Genomic DNA, 14,656 nt, shown 5'->3' with positions numbered 1-14,656 from the left:
TGTCGTCCTACGAACGGGTGAACGTTCACAACAAATGGAATCACTCGGACGCGCTGGCTTACGTAACATTGTACCTCACGGGCATGGTCAGTCTCTGGTTCAGAAATCATTAAAGGGATATCCAGACATGGTCGGCGTTTCAGACGTCAGTTACACAATCTTTACACAAGTATATTACACAAGATTACACAAGTATTTGACCGACCCGCCGTCAGGAAGCTCCGAGCCTAGCAGCATTTGCATACATGCACACAGGACACAGGTGAGACATTCACCAGCTATATAGAAGACGTTCTCGATTTGTGCAGGCGCGTGAACGCTGTCATGACGGAAACGTAAAAGATCAAGCACGTCATTAAGAGAATCGATGATGACACGTTCCAGATGCTTCTGGCCAAGGACCCACGCTCTGTTGGCAAAGTTATCAGCTTGTGCCAGAGCTATGATGAATTACGTAAGCAGCGAGCTCTCACAATGCGACATCCTACCCCAAATGCGGCATCACTCTGCAGCCTGAGCACCGGCTCCGAAGAAGCCTCCCTGATAACCCAAGTCAAGGATTTCGTGCGCGAAGTTGCACGACAGCTATCTCTGGGGTCCGTCACTCAGGAGTCTGCCAGCGCTTTGCCGTCTCATCTCGTTAACGTGATTCATGAAGAGGCAGCGGAAGCGCTGCCGGCTGTTCACCAGCAGGATGCTGCTGCTATACCCGTTATTCATGCAACAGATGCTGCAATGGCCCCTCGAAGTGTGCCCGTATGTCGCTTCGGGCAGCTTGTTCACCGCCCTCCCATACCCTGGGCCACCACTGCCGTCGCTAACCCGTGGCGTACGCCGGACAATCGACCTATATTCTTTGCATGTAGGTATCCCGGTCATGTCGCAAGGTTCTGCCTCCGCCGATCGCTGGCATTCGATGACGATCGATGAGCGCCCTATGGGCCACCTGATACAAATGCACCTTACGGACCCTTCGACTCATCACATGCTCGCTCCCAGACTGATCGCCATCTTCGCTTCGAACTCTCCCAGTCACCTTCCCCACGTCGCTGATCGCTTTCCCCTATGAGTCGACGACCCGTCTCTAACGAAGAGAGTAACTCGACGACGCTGTTCCCGAGGCAAGAACTGCGCCAGTGCCGAAGTCCTCCTCCTATACCTGCCAATGTCATTATAGTGTTTATTGAAGATGTTGGTACAGTCGCCCTCGTCAATACCGGTGCCGCTATTTCAGTTATGGATTCCAGGTTTTGCCCCTTGCTTCGTAAAGTGACGACGTCTCTGTCTGGATTGTCGTTTTGAACGGCGCCCATTCGCCCTACCGCTGCTTGTACAACTCGTGTGACCGCAGAGGACCTTTTATGCACGATTGAATTCATAGATCTTTCATCGTGCTCCCACGCCGTTATTTTGGGATGGGATTTTCTCTCACGCCACAACGCCATCATCAATTGCGCTTTGGCTAAGATTGAACTTTCCCACCTTGGTCACTTGGCATCTGTCGATGCTCATACTGCCACTGAAGTTCTCGTCACAGAAGACACCTGTATTCCCCCGTGCCTTTCAGCATTCGTACCAGTATTGTGTGCTACTCTATCCGACGGGACGGTCTTCTTCGTGCCTTCTCATCACTTTGTTGCCCGAAAAGCACTTCCTTTGCCCTTTTTAGCACTTGACCTTGCCGCCGGTGTCAGCACGGTGCCCATTTACAGTCACTGTTCATCGCCGCTATCACTGCTCCGCCGCGAGTGCCTTGGTTACGTCGAGTCGGTTGATGCAACACGATTTGTCTCCGTCCTCGACGAAGTGCCTTCTTCTGCCGTCCATGACCTGAGTGCCCTCGCCATCCTCGACTTAACATGGACTGGTCGGTTCAGCCCATTCATCTTCGGAGATCTCACGCATTCGCAGTGATTTCAACTTCTCGCAATCCTTCAGAACTTCCGCCGTTCTTTCGACGTTACGCAAACACCTCTTGGCTGTGCATCGACAGTCGAGCATCGCATCGCCATTGGCTCTCACTCACCGCTGCGACAAAGACCATATCACGTGTCCGCTACGAAACGTCGCGTCATTGCAGAGCAGGTTGATGACATGCTCCGTCGAGGCGTCATTCAACCTTCCCAAAGCCCATGGGTCTCTCCCGTGGTACTCGTCACACAAGAAGACGGTTCCATCCGCTTCTGTGTTGATTTTCGACAGTTGAACAAGATCCCGCTGAAGGACGTCTACCCCTTACCACACATCGATGAAGCTCTGGACTCTTTGCAGGGAGCCGAGTTCTTTTCTTCGCTGGATTCGCGATCAGGCTATTGGCAGGTTCCGATGGCAGAGACCGATCCCCCAAAAACTCCCTTTGTTACACCAGATGGCTTCTATGAATTCACCGTCATGCCTTTCGGACTTTGCAACGCACCTGCTACGTTCTAAAGAATGATGGATACTGTTCTGCGTGGCCAAACATGGAAAATCTGCCTTTGCTATCTTGACGACAATGTGGTCTTCGCCCTGATTTGGCAACGCACCAGCTCTGCCTGCAGCACGTACTCACTTGCTTGGCCAACACAAGGTTGCAAATTAGCTTGAAGAAGGGTCGATTTGCTGTTAGTCAGCTCACAATTTTAGGGCATGTCGTATCAAAGGAGTACTGTTACTGCTTTCGCTAAACCTACCGCTATGAAAGAGCTACGCAGTTTCATTGGCCTCGGCTCTTAATTCCGGCGATTCGTTCGAAACTTTGCGTCAATTATATCACCTCTCACGCAGCTCCTTGGTGGCGCTAGAGAACTCTCATCATGGCGTCCAGAGTGAGAGGCCGCCTTCACAATTTTGCGCCGTCTTCTCACGACGCCACCCATTCTTGGCCATTTTGACCCTCAAGGGCCAACCGAAATCCATACCGATGCAAGCGGTATAAGCCTTGGCGCTGTGTTATCACAGCGCCAACATGGCCACACAGAATACGTCGTCGTATACGCGAGTCGCACGTTAACCAAGGCGGAGACCAATTACAGCGTAGCAGAAAAGGTGTGTTTGGCCATTGTGTGGGCGCTTGGCAAGTTCCGCCCATATTTATACGGCTGATCCTTTGACGTAGTGACCGACCACAACGCACTATGTCGGATGTCGACGCTAAAGGACCCATCGGGCCGCCTCACCCGCTGGTCATTGCGAATTCCAGAATATGACATCCGCCTGGTTTACTGTTCCGAACGAAAACACTCCGACGCTGACGCGCTATCACGATCACCGCTTCCCCCGAAAGCCGATCACGACTCCTTCTGCGAGTGCACATTGTCCTCTCAGGAGTTTCACGCTATCACTGCTGCACAGCGTAATGATTCTTTGACGGCAGCTCTATTCGAGCTTCTCTCGGGTACGTCAAAAGTTCCAGCGTCACAAAAGCTTCAGCGCCAATTTCCTCATTTTGCTATTCGAGACCAGCTACTGTATCGACGCAACTATACCGCAGCCGGACGTACCTGGTTACTCTCGTCATTCCGAGAATCTTGCGATAAGAGCTCTGCTCATCGTTCCACGTCGACCGTCAGTGTGGCTACGCGAGGGTCTTCAAGACCTACGAAAGACTTCGACACCGCTATTACTGCCATCGAATGTACAATTTCGTTCGAAAGTTTGTCCGCTCTTGTTACCAATGCCTACGCCGCAAAGCGCCAATGCATAGCTCCGCCGGTGAACTCCAGCCTATACAATGCCCGTCCCGACCCTTTGATCGCGTGGGCATAGATCTCTACGGGCCACTTCCGTTGACACCTACCGGCCACATGTGAATAATCATTGCGGTAGACCTCTTAACACGTTATGCGGAGTCTGCTGCTCTACCAAATGCCACAGCGCAGGCGGTCAGCAATTTCATGCTACCCTACGCCGTTTACTCCTTCGACATGCAGGTCCACGTGAACGTTTAAGTGACAGAGGCCACACCTTCTTATCGGAAGTCATCGAACAACTGATTTCTAAATGCGCTATTGTTCATCGTAAATGCACTGCTGCTTACCCACAGACTAACAGTACCACAGAGCGCTTTCTTCGAACTCTTGGTGACATTCTCGCCATGTATGTCTCACCTGATCGCTCTAATTGGGACCTAGTTCTTCCGTTTGTCACCTACGCCAACAACACCGCGACTCAGGCCACCATCGGATTCTCACCCTTCTACCTTCTTTATGACCGTCATCCTTCGCACACAATCGACACCCTTCTGCCCTACCGACCGGATCTATCCGAATCCCTGCCGATCTCGGAAGCCGCCAGACACGCCGAAGAATGCCGACAGCTGGCCCGCCGATTCACCTCGGATGACCAGAAGCGTCGAAAAGCCATTCATGACGCCCACAATCGACTCCAACCTTTCTCCCGGGCGCCCGCGTCTGGTTAGTGCGACAACGCACGCCTGGGCTCGCTTCAAAACTCCTTCCAAAGTACGACGGATCGTACGGCGTTTTCGAGAGAACATCACCCGTTAATTACCTGGTTGAGCCGCTAACGCCGCCGTCCAAAATGCGACGTCGGAACCGCGAAGTTGTTCGCGTTCAGCCTCTCAAGCCATATCACCATTCTACCGTCCTTGCAGAAATCTTAGTCGCCAGCATGGCTCCTTTATTTCGGCGGGGTCATACTGAGGAAAATAACGAACGTGAGCGCAGATTCAGCAGCACCTCCGGCATCAAGAGCGCGGCAGAGGCTCGAGCTAGGGGGAGTGTGCTCGGTGCATCCTAAAACTGGCTGTCGTCACGAGCCTCAATAAATCTACTTTATAATATGGATACTTCAGGCGAATTTCTACCGTCCACGTCGCCCTCGCCGTGAGGTTTAGTTTAAAGTCCAAGGGCGATAAAATCGTCGCCACGCGCCGTATGCTGTACATGCGAGTGAATGCGCGCGAGGGCGGACCAGTGATCGTGGCTCAATCTTGCGTGCACAAGGGAGGAAACCGGGGACAGAGCACTAGGTCTCCTGTCGCTCGCAAAGAACGGGCGGGTGGGTAGAGACGCGGGGTGCACTCTAGACCGGGCGGCCCGGGACGGTGTATCTTGAAAGCTATCTGCGATGGGGACACAGTGCGCCGTGCACTCCGTATTCGCGGCTTAGTTCGTGTTGATGCGAAATGCCTCACAAAGGTCAGTTCACTCGCTAATGCCTCCACGCTTCCTTAGTCCAGCGTTCTGGCAGCGAATTTCCGCGGTCATCGAGTGAGGTGCGCTATGGTTGCTTGTGCGCGCGTGATACCATGCCTCTTAATTTCTACTTCAACTTCAACTTTATGAATTCTTCTAGTACACACCAAAAACGTCTTCCGGGGCTCAAAGCTGCCATAAGCAGCTTGACTGGACCCAAGAGGCGTTGCGCATGGCAGGGCGATAACAGAGATAACTTTATAACATCAAACATATAACATCAAAAATAAAAAAATTGTAACATTTTCAATATGAGCCTACCGACAGGATAATTGTCTTGCGATGCAGAAACAAACAACATTCAAGGATATTTGATAAGACTAAGAAAAAATCATCAAGGGGCACCACACAACTAGAATCATTATACATGAAATATATATGTTTACATGTGAACAAACCACATCTTCAATTCCCTGCGAAAAAAAAAATTAGAAGTGTCCGCGTAAATATTAAGGATTTTTGGTAAATTGTGTTTAATAGATTGTAATTTGTATTCAGTGCGAAAACGTGGTATATACCAAGGATCAGGGTTTCTTAGATGTATTTGTATTTTATGGCGCTGCAAGGCCGCTATGGATGCAAGCCAATTCTTTAAATCATTTTTTGAAAAATAATACATATGTAAAACGCAATATTTGTAATAGTGGTCTACCCATATAACTTGGTACTTCTCTGACAAAGTATTTGTCGACGATAAGGGATCGGTATTGGCAATGTGTCGGAGGAGCGCCTTTTGTAATGTAATTATTTTATTCATGTTTGTGTATGGGTCCCCCATACTAAACTACAATAATTACATTGGGGGGTAAACAATGCACGATACATTTGTAACTTGGTTTTCACCGGCATGAGAGCTCAATAGCGAGCCAGCATCGCGGCTACTGCGCAAAATTTACTGCGAAGTTGATTAAAATGAGCATCCAAATTTAGATGACAGGAAAACGTTATATCAAATATCTTATGTTGGTTAACTAGCTGAATATTTTTATCGAAATAAGTTATTGAATGTTAAATTTCAAAAATTCTATTTCTTGCTCTAAAAAGAACTGCTTTCCTCTTAACAGGGTTCATTCTGATTCCATTTAACTGTGACCAAACAGACAGATTACGTAGCAGCGCATTACACCTAATAATTAGTTCGTTCGCATCTTTTCCAGTAAAGACTAAAGTGCTATCATCTGCGTACAACGTACGCAACGTACAACGTATACGTTATACGTACAACGTACAACGTTGTACGTATAATGTACAACGTATAATGACGTATAGCGCATAACGTATAGGTTAAATAATAGTGGACCCAGAACACTTCCTGGTGGCACCCCGTTTTTAATTAACAAGACCGAAGATTGGACATTATCGATACATACACATTGAGTCCTATTTTTCAAGGATGACCTCATCAAGGCGAGGAGACCGCCGTGAATTCCATACATAGAAAGTTTAGGTATAAGAACGACATAATTGAGGCAATGAAACGCCTTGCAGAAGTCAGTGAAAATCCCGAGGGCGAAATTCCGATCGTCTATGGCTAACACAACATTTTGTTTCAAGGATAAAAGAGCTGTCTCCGTAGATCTTCCCTTTTTAGAGCCAAATTGCGAATTTGTTATAACGGTATGTTTGTCTAGAAATTTTTTAGGCGTGTAGAAATAATTTTTTGTAGTGCTTTGAAAAAAAATTGGTAGTACAGATATTGGCCGGTAATTGGAGACTTTATTTGCATCACGGTGTTTGAATAAGTCTGATATTCTAGTTTGTTTCACACGATCTGGGAAAGTAGCCGACTCTATTGCTAACTTGAACATGTGAACGAACGCACGAGTGATGGGCATGTGTACCATAACGTATTTTATTGGTTGATTTGTAAATTATCAATATTTAATGCTTTGCTGTTTTTTAAGTTCATTATTGTTGTAAACAACTCATGTTCATCGGTTGGTTCCGTAAATATAGTATTAGCAGCACTATTATTCAGTGAACAAGCAAGTCGGGGGTCATGGCTGTGTGCTACGCCTGCTTTCACGAAATGAGTATTAAAGTGGTCAGCCAGCGCTTTAACGCTAAGTTCACAATTATTATCAGTTATCGATTTGGGTATATTGTTTTTATTTTCACGACCTAAGACGCTATTTATTACTTTCCGAACCGCATCCGTAAGTATGCCTATGTTTACAACTTGATACCGCCGATAAAAAACTATCTCTACTTCGTGCAGCTTTCCACTAATTTGCTATCGCAATGAATGCTTCGCCTTCCGGGCAAAACTGACTCTTTTAGTAAGCGATAACTGAAGCAATACATATTCAAACTGCATTGAGCCAGAGGAAGTTCTATCCTTGAAGCTGTTCATTCCATACCACTTGCAATCTTTGACTCAACTGGTTAGCTAAGACGGTAGAAAACTGCTGGAGAAATGTGGTGGTGCCGAGTTGTGCCTTTGCCCCAGGGAACCTTTGCACAGATACTGCAGAAACAACTTTTTGTAGCATAGAGTGGCTCAAGATGTGACGAGTTGACTTTAGAAAACGCATAAGTTTCAGCCTTACCTATCTTTGCCAGAACAGGAATGAACATTGGCAGTCTCTGGTCTCGGCTTCTTTCCTGAAGGCCATGGCCATGTCTAAGAAATCTTGCGTCTACAGGCTGCATAAAAACGGGTAATTATCTGAGCTAATTGTTTTTCATAAAAGAACCAATTTAGGCGGTATTTTCCTGACACTTTTTGGGTAATGCCAACTTTGACGATACAGTTGTTCGGAAACCCGCAAAGTGAAGAGAAGTAATTATTAAAGTGAAAATAAGACATCCGCATGTTCGTAGTAATTGCTACGAAGGAAACACGTATGGGTTCGTCGAAAGAAAATACCTTGTAGTTGAAGGAAAATTCGTCTTGGTCCGGGACTGCCATCTGCTAGCCGCCTGGTTAGCTCAGATGGTAGAGCAGCTGCCCCGGAAAGGCGGTGGTGCCGGGTTCATGTCCCGGACCAGCACGAATTTTTCCTCAACTAAGAGGCCTTTTGTTTTGAGGAACCCGTATGGAATTCCTTTGTAGCAATTGCTACGAAAGGGTGAGTGTATGATTTTCCCCTTAATCATGCCAACTTTGTTGCACAACACCATACTCAGAGGTGTGGCCGTTCTGAATAAATGCTGCAATAAATTCTGCGATGATATATAGCAATGAATTGCAAACAATATTGGCAAAAGTTTGCCGTAGCTTATGCATTTGGCAATGCTCGAATGAGACACTTGTAGCGCTCTTCCCACTTCAGTGAACTTATTTACTGTTATTTTACTTTTCAAGTGAAAGTGCTGCGAGCTTTTCTGCAGAAAAAGTTGTAAAAGCATGTTGCTTCTGTTTATTCTTTGAATTCTTGCATGACAGTTGGATATCAGGAACCATTCACACCACAGGCAGAAACCCTTGTGTTCAAAAACATTATAGATCAAAGCACAAAATTACAATTTACATAATGAGGTCATGCTAGTGTGACTGGCCGCTATGACTGCTTCAAGCGACATTTTTTCAGTAACGCGCAAGCAGTTTTCAAATTGAATTGTGTTGCAACAGGCTTGTACAATCCAGAAAATCAACCAAAGAGGCCAAATTGTGTTCCCTATTCAGATGTTTAGGTTAGGTTGAGTTAGTTTAGGTTAGATACAACACCTAATAAACTATGAAAACATAATCGCAATTGAACAAGGTATAGTACTTGAAAATGCAGCAAACAGCCGCCTTTTCATTTGGAGTACACCTTTGCTGTGTACTCTAAGCGAAGACTACTGTTACCACATTGCTTGAACACCATGTGAGCGTAAAATTCAGTAGCCCCGAGCCGCATCTTAATGCCACTAAACAAATCATGGTTTGAAGATTCCCGTTCTGAATATGACAACAAATTTTTCTAGTGTTTAAATGTGTTGAGCTCATTCTGTATACTCAAATGCCTGCTATCAGCAAGCAAGCTACTTGTAGAATTTCCAAAGGCAATATCGCCTTTCTCAAGATAGATTTGACGAGCACACATAGTAGATATTTGATGATAAAGATCCTCAACACTCTTTTGTGTTAACCCGTGGACTCACTTTCGCAGCCACGAAACGATGAGATGCAAACACATTATGCAGAGTATCCAAACTATCGTGCACTTGGAAATCTTAAAATATGCAAATGCTACATAGCTGCACAGAAGCAGGGCAAGCTTGTTCGCCGTCGCTTTGTGACAGTAAGATGATATTTTTTTTCATTCCGCCTCATTGCATAATTAGTCACAATTATTTATTCAGCTTCTCAGTTATTATAATTGGATATAAAGTGTCAATGAGATAAATATAGAGCGGCACGAAAAGCTCTAGATAGAGCTTTCTGTTGCTCAATACGTGCTACATAAAAGATTTTTTTCCGAACGTGACAGAAGACCATGAATACACGCGAAATTGCTGCGCGACTGGCCGCTCGTAGCACTTTGTGTGTATTCGTATCGCGACACCGTGCTTCTTAATTTAGTCAAAACACGTTAGCTGGCTAGTTGGTTTGAATCCATAATAGAATGTGTAAGAGCCACTGGAAGATGACGTACCAAGAAACAAACACAGAGAGACAGCGATGTCTCCGTGTGTCTGTTTCTTCTACGTCATCGTTCAGTCGCGTTACACATTATATAACTGGTAATTTAGTTAGTAAGTGAGTGTTTTCAAGTTTATACGGCTGATAAAACTACTTTATATCCATCTACAAACTTGCCATCGCAATTGGTGCTTCACCTTTTGGGTGAAAGTGCTACGTTTTCTTACCTGCCATTGCTTCTTCTTGTCTCTTGCCAAGGGGCGCAGCTTCAGCACATTCAGAGATTGTCCTCGTCAGAGCTGTATAGTTCCTAAATATGCAGTGAATGCGTTCGGACCATATTGCGGAGCAATATGATCCGAACGGAAGGTTGAAGGAGTAGCGTGAATGTTTGTAACGCTGCCGATACATCAGTGGAGTGGCTCTGAAAAGAGCCTTTTAAAAAGACAAAAAATCGAGACAAAGAAACGGATGCTGCACGAGGTCGTCTTGGAGAGGGTGCCAGCGGGCGATTAGCTCCATTGGCAGAAGGAAGCAGTCTGTGATCCTCCGTCGCCCGTTGACGGACATCCACCAGATGCAGCCGAGCTTCGAGTGCAACAGACGCGTTTGTCCCTATTCTGGCCGACGTTGCTGTTTCAGGTCATATGAGTATTTGTGTGTGTGTGTGTGTGTGTGTGTGTGTGTGTGTGTGTGTGTGTGTGTGTGCGTGTGTGTGTGTGCGCGTGCGCGTGTGCGTGTGCGTGTGCGTGTGCGTGTGCGTGCGTGTGTGTGTGTGTGTGTGTTAGAACAGGTTGGAGCAGTCCTGCCGGAGGTGAGCTGAGTCGCTTGCGGTGTTGGTGGGGCGAACAGGAAGCCACGTATTTCGCAACGGTGGTTGCAAGTCCAGGCCAAGAGAAGCGGCTGCGAATTCGCTCGTAGCTTTTATGCAAACCAAAGTGACCGGCAGTGGGATCGTCTTGAAAGGTCTCCGATATCTGGGCCCGAAGTGATCGGGGAACGACAGGAACCCAACGGGTGTCCTTCGGGATGAAACACGTACCAGTATAATATCGAATTTTCGATCTTGAAGTTCAACTGCCGACGGAGCCGAGCGGAACATGGGCGGGATGATCCGCGAATACGTTCCATAACGGAGTGGCAGTAGGAGTCATTACGTCGACTAGAGGCAAACGTATGAGAATGGCTGGATGGGAGCCGGTCGAGAGCTGCGAGCGAAGGGAACGCATGCGACGCACCCTGCGGTTCCCTCATGGAAGGTGGTATGCAAGCAGTGTTTGAAGACGGTGGTAGGGGACAACGCGAGAGAGCATCGGTATCCTGGTGTTTCTTTCCAGACTTGTAGGTGACGTCGAAGTCGTATTCTTGTAAACGGAGAATCCAACGGCCGCGACGTCTCGTTAAATTCTTTAGCGTCGCCAACCAGCAGAAGGCGTGGTGATCAGCAACGACCGTAAAGTGGCGACCGTGCAGATAAGGCCGGAATTTTTGGGCGGACCAAACGACGACGAGACACTCTTGCTCGGTAATCGTGTATTTTTTCTCTACAGCTGTTAGCGTGCGACATACGTATGCAAGAACACGTTCTTCAGACTTTTGCTGACGTTGCAGAAGAACAGCGCCGATAAAGTGTCCTTTGGCATCACTACGTAGAAGAGTGGGTGCGGTGTTGTCGAAATGATAAAGCACAGGTTCGGACGTGAGGGCACGCTTGAGGGCGTCAAAAGCAGTTTGGCATTCGTCCAACCACACTTAGGGAGCTCCAGAAGGAAGGAGTTGATGGAGCGGCCTCTGCAATTGTGGCAAAGTTACGTATGAAGCGCCGGAAATACAAAGCTAGGCCAAGCAAGCTACGCAAGACTTTGACGCGTTGAGGCCTGGGGAAGCGGAGGACAGCGGTAATCTTGTCGGGGTCGGGTCATAGGCCCTCCTTGCTGACAAGGTGTCCGAGCACATTAATGGTTTTTCTCGCGAAGTGGCACTTTTTTGTATTCAGTTGAAGGCCAGCAGCTGAGAGGCATGTCAGGACGTCGTCGAGGCACTGCAAGTGCTCATCGAAGGTCGACGAAAATATGATGATGTCGTCAAGATAGCATAAGCAAGTCTTCCACTTTAGGCCCCGTAGTACATTGTGAATCATCCGCTAAAATGTGGCGGGAGCATTACACAGGCCGAAAGGCATTACGTTAAATTCGTAAAATTCATCGGGTGTGGCAAAGGTGGTTTTCTCCTTGTGTGCTTCGTGCATGGGTATTTGCCAGTATCCGGAGCGTAGATCAAGGCTGGAGAAATACTCCGCGCCTTGTTATGAATTTAACGCATCAACGATTTGAAGCAGTGGATGTACATCTTTGCGGGTTACTTTGTTCAAGGCACGGTAGCCTACGCAAAATCGTACTGAGCCGTTTTTAAGCACCAAAACGACAGGTCACGACCAAGGGATTGAAGATGGGCGGATTATGGTACGTTTCAGCATGTCGGCAACGTGGGTATCGATGATCTGTCGTTCAGCAAAAGAAACGCCATATGACTGCCGTCGCACGATGGAAGTTCCATCTGTGTGTATGCGATGAGCTGTCGCAGAAGTCTGTCCCCGAAGAGGAGAATGGACGTCGAAGGAGTCTTTATGCTTGGATAACAACGCCAGTAACTCCCCCGTCTGCTGTGGCGTTAGATCGGAGCTGATGGTACTAGCGAGACCAGAAGCAGGGACCGGATCTATAGCTGTGGGTGGTTGTGAAACAGCAGTAGTTGAGGTAAGCACAGAGAAAGGCTGAGTGTCCAAGACACACATGAGAACGGCACCTTTAGAAAGCAGGACTGGCTCATTGGTCGTGTTGAGTACAGCCAAATTGGCCATGCCGTTGGTGAAGCAAACGAGGCTGGGTGCCAGAGCAGTCCCTTTGGATAAGCGACGGGCTGACGGTACAACTAAAACGTCACCATCGGTGATGTCAGGCTTAACTGCAAGGAGTTGTTCGTGACCAGGGGGCACCATACAATCATTAGCAGTTCGTAAACGATGGCGCGGTTCGTGCACGTCGTCGGAATTGTCGGTCTCTGTCAAGTTAACGAGGCGTTCGTGGCACTAGATGAAAGCTGACGCCCAAGAGAGAAAGCCCCACCCTAGTATAAGCATGTGAGCACAGGAAGTAAACACTGCGAACTGGATATGGTGGCGTATCCCGTCAATAGAAACTCTAACGGTGCATTGCGGCGATGGCCGAATCACAACATTATTTACACCACGAAGAAGAGCTCCGCTGTAAGGTGTAGTAACTTTGCGTAGACGAGGGCACAAGCTAGCGTGAATAATGGAAATGGCTGCTCCCGTATCAAGCAATGCTAGGACTGGTACACCTTCTACACACACGAATAAAGTATTGGCCGGGAACGCTGGAGGAATTGTAGTCTGTGCGAGCCATACTGCTTTCCCTCTAAAAACTGCACCATCTAGTTTTCCGATCGGCAGTCAGGAGTGCGAGTGGCCGATTGCAGGGGTGATGTCGAGCGTCGAAGAGGGGAGTGCGAGCGGCGGCGCCCTGGACGGTAGTTGCGAGGCGCTTCGGGAGGTGGAAAACGTGAGCGTGGGGAGAACCGGCGCTGGTAAGGACTCGGAGGAAGTAACGGGCCTCTCACATAAATATCGTAGCCACGGCGTTCGTCCTGTTGTCGCCTTCGGCAAAAACGTGATATTTGACCGCGTATACCACAATAATAACAAATGGGGCGGGGCGTAGGCCGGGAAGTTCCAAATCCTGTGGCAGGCGGACGGGGTGGTAGAGTCGCCAGATGGTTGCGGACAGTAGCAGTAGTAGGAGGCACTGTCCAAACGAACGCTGGCTGCATAGTCGCAACCTAAGCATACGAGCTGGATGGTGAAGGAGGGCCACAGGTCGCAACGCAGGCCATGGAGGACAGCTCCTCTTTGATGATGTCGCACAGTCCAGCAACCGAAGGCTGAGGCTGGAGAACGGGAGGACTGAGCAGGCCACATGCTTGGAGCTCTTCGCGTATGAGAGTCCGGATCAGCATACGCAGGTCGGTATCCGACGAAGGAGGCGCGTCACCGACGACAGGTTGTAAACGGATGGCCTGCAGTGCGTCCGGGTGTTGGCAAGTCGCGATCACACCATTAACGGTATTTGGATTTTTGAACGGCAGTGGGTTCAACGCGACGTGGGCAATGCCCTTTAGTATATGACGTGTTGACACGACCAGATTCCGTCATGGTGGCTACAACAGGGCGACAAAGGGCGAGGACGTCCTCGATATAAGAGGTGTATATTTCCCCGGGAAGTTGCGTGCGTCCGTCAATCTTTTTCTTGGCGACCTCAGAGCAGACGCCGGGAGCGCCAAAAATCTGGCAAAGCTGGTGTTTGAATGCCGCCCAGACAGGCAAGGTGCTCTCGTGGTTGAGTGACCAAGTCCTGGCAACGTCAGTGAGGTAGAATGCGACGTTGCGAGGCTTGTGCATGTCATCCTACCGGTTAGACTCACTCACTCGGTCATAATTGTCCAGCCAGTCATCAACGTCGTCGCTACGAAGGCCAGCGAACATGGTGGGATAGCGCTGCAGCGTGCTTACGATCCATGAAGGAACGGCCGGTGGGGCAGAGATGGTGACGCCGGAGGCTCCTGGAGGACCTTCTTGGGGCATCCTGGCGTAAAGGCGGAGCAAGCCATGGCCTGAACGAAGCTCCAGGGAAACTCGAAGGCGTAGAGGACCAAGGGATCGAAAGCAGCCTCCACCAATTGTGAGACATATGTTAAGCCTCAACGACTTATGGCGCCGGTCGCGCGCTGAAGACGATGACGCTAGCCATGATGATGAATATATGCAGATGAAGAAGATGAAGTGGTAATATAATGTTCACAATATCTTGTG

The 14,656-nt window shown here is 48.4% G+C and overlaps 1 protein-coding gene across 1 annotated transcript in view; it reads right to left on the bottom strand.

The window, feature by feature from the left end:
• Positions 1–14,656, bottom strand: part of LOC142578515 (transient receptor potential cation channel subfamily M member-like 2) — a 442,858-nt gene that overhangs the window by 321,492 nt on the left and 106,710 nt on the right. The gene's annotated exons all lie outside the window — the stretch shown is intronic.

The sequence above is a fragment of the Dermacentor variabilis genome, chromosome 4, assembly GCF_050947875.1.
Source record: "Dermacentor variabilis isolate Ectoservices chromosome 4, ASM5094787v1, whole genome shotgun sequence".
Classification (NCBI taxonomy): domain Eukaryota; kingdom Metazoa; phylum Arthropoda; class Arachnida; order Ixodida; family Ixodidae; genus Dermacentor; species Dermacentor variabilis.
The sequence above is the reverse complement of the archived record's forward strand: the minus strand, read 5'-3'. Positions and strand labels throughout refer to the sequence as shown.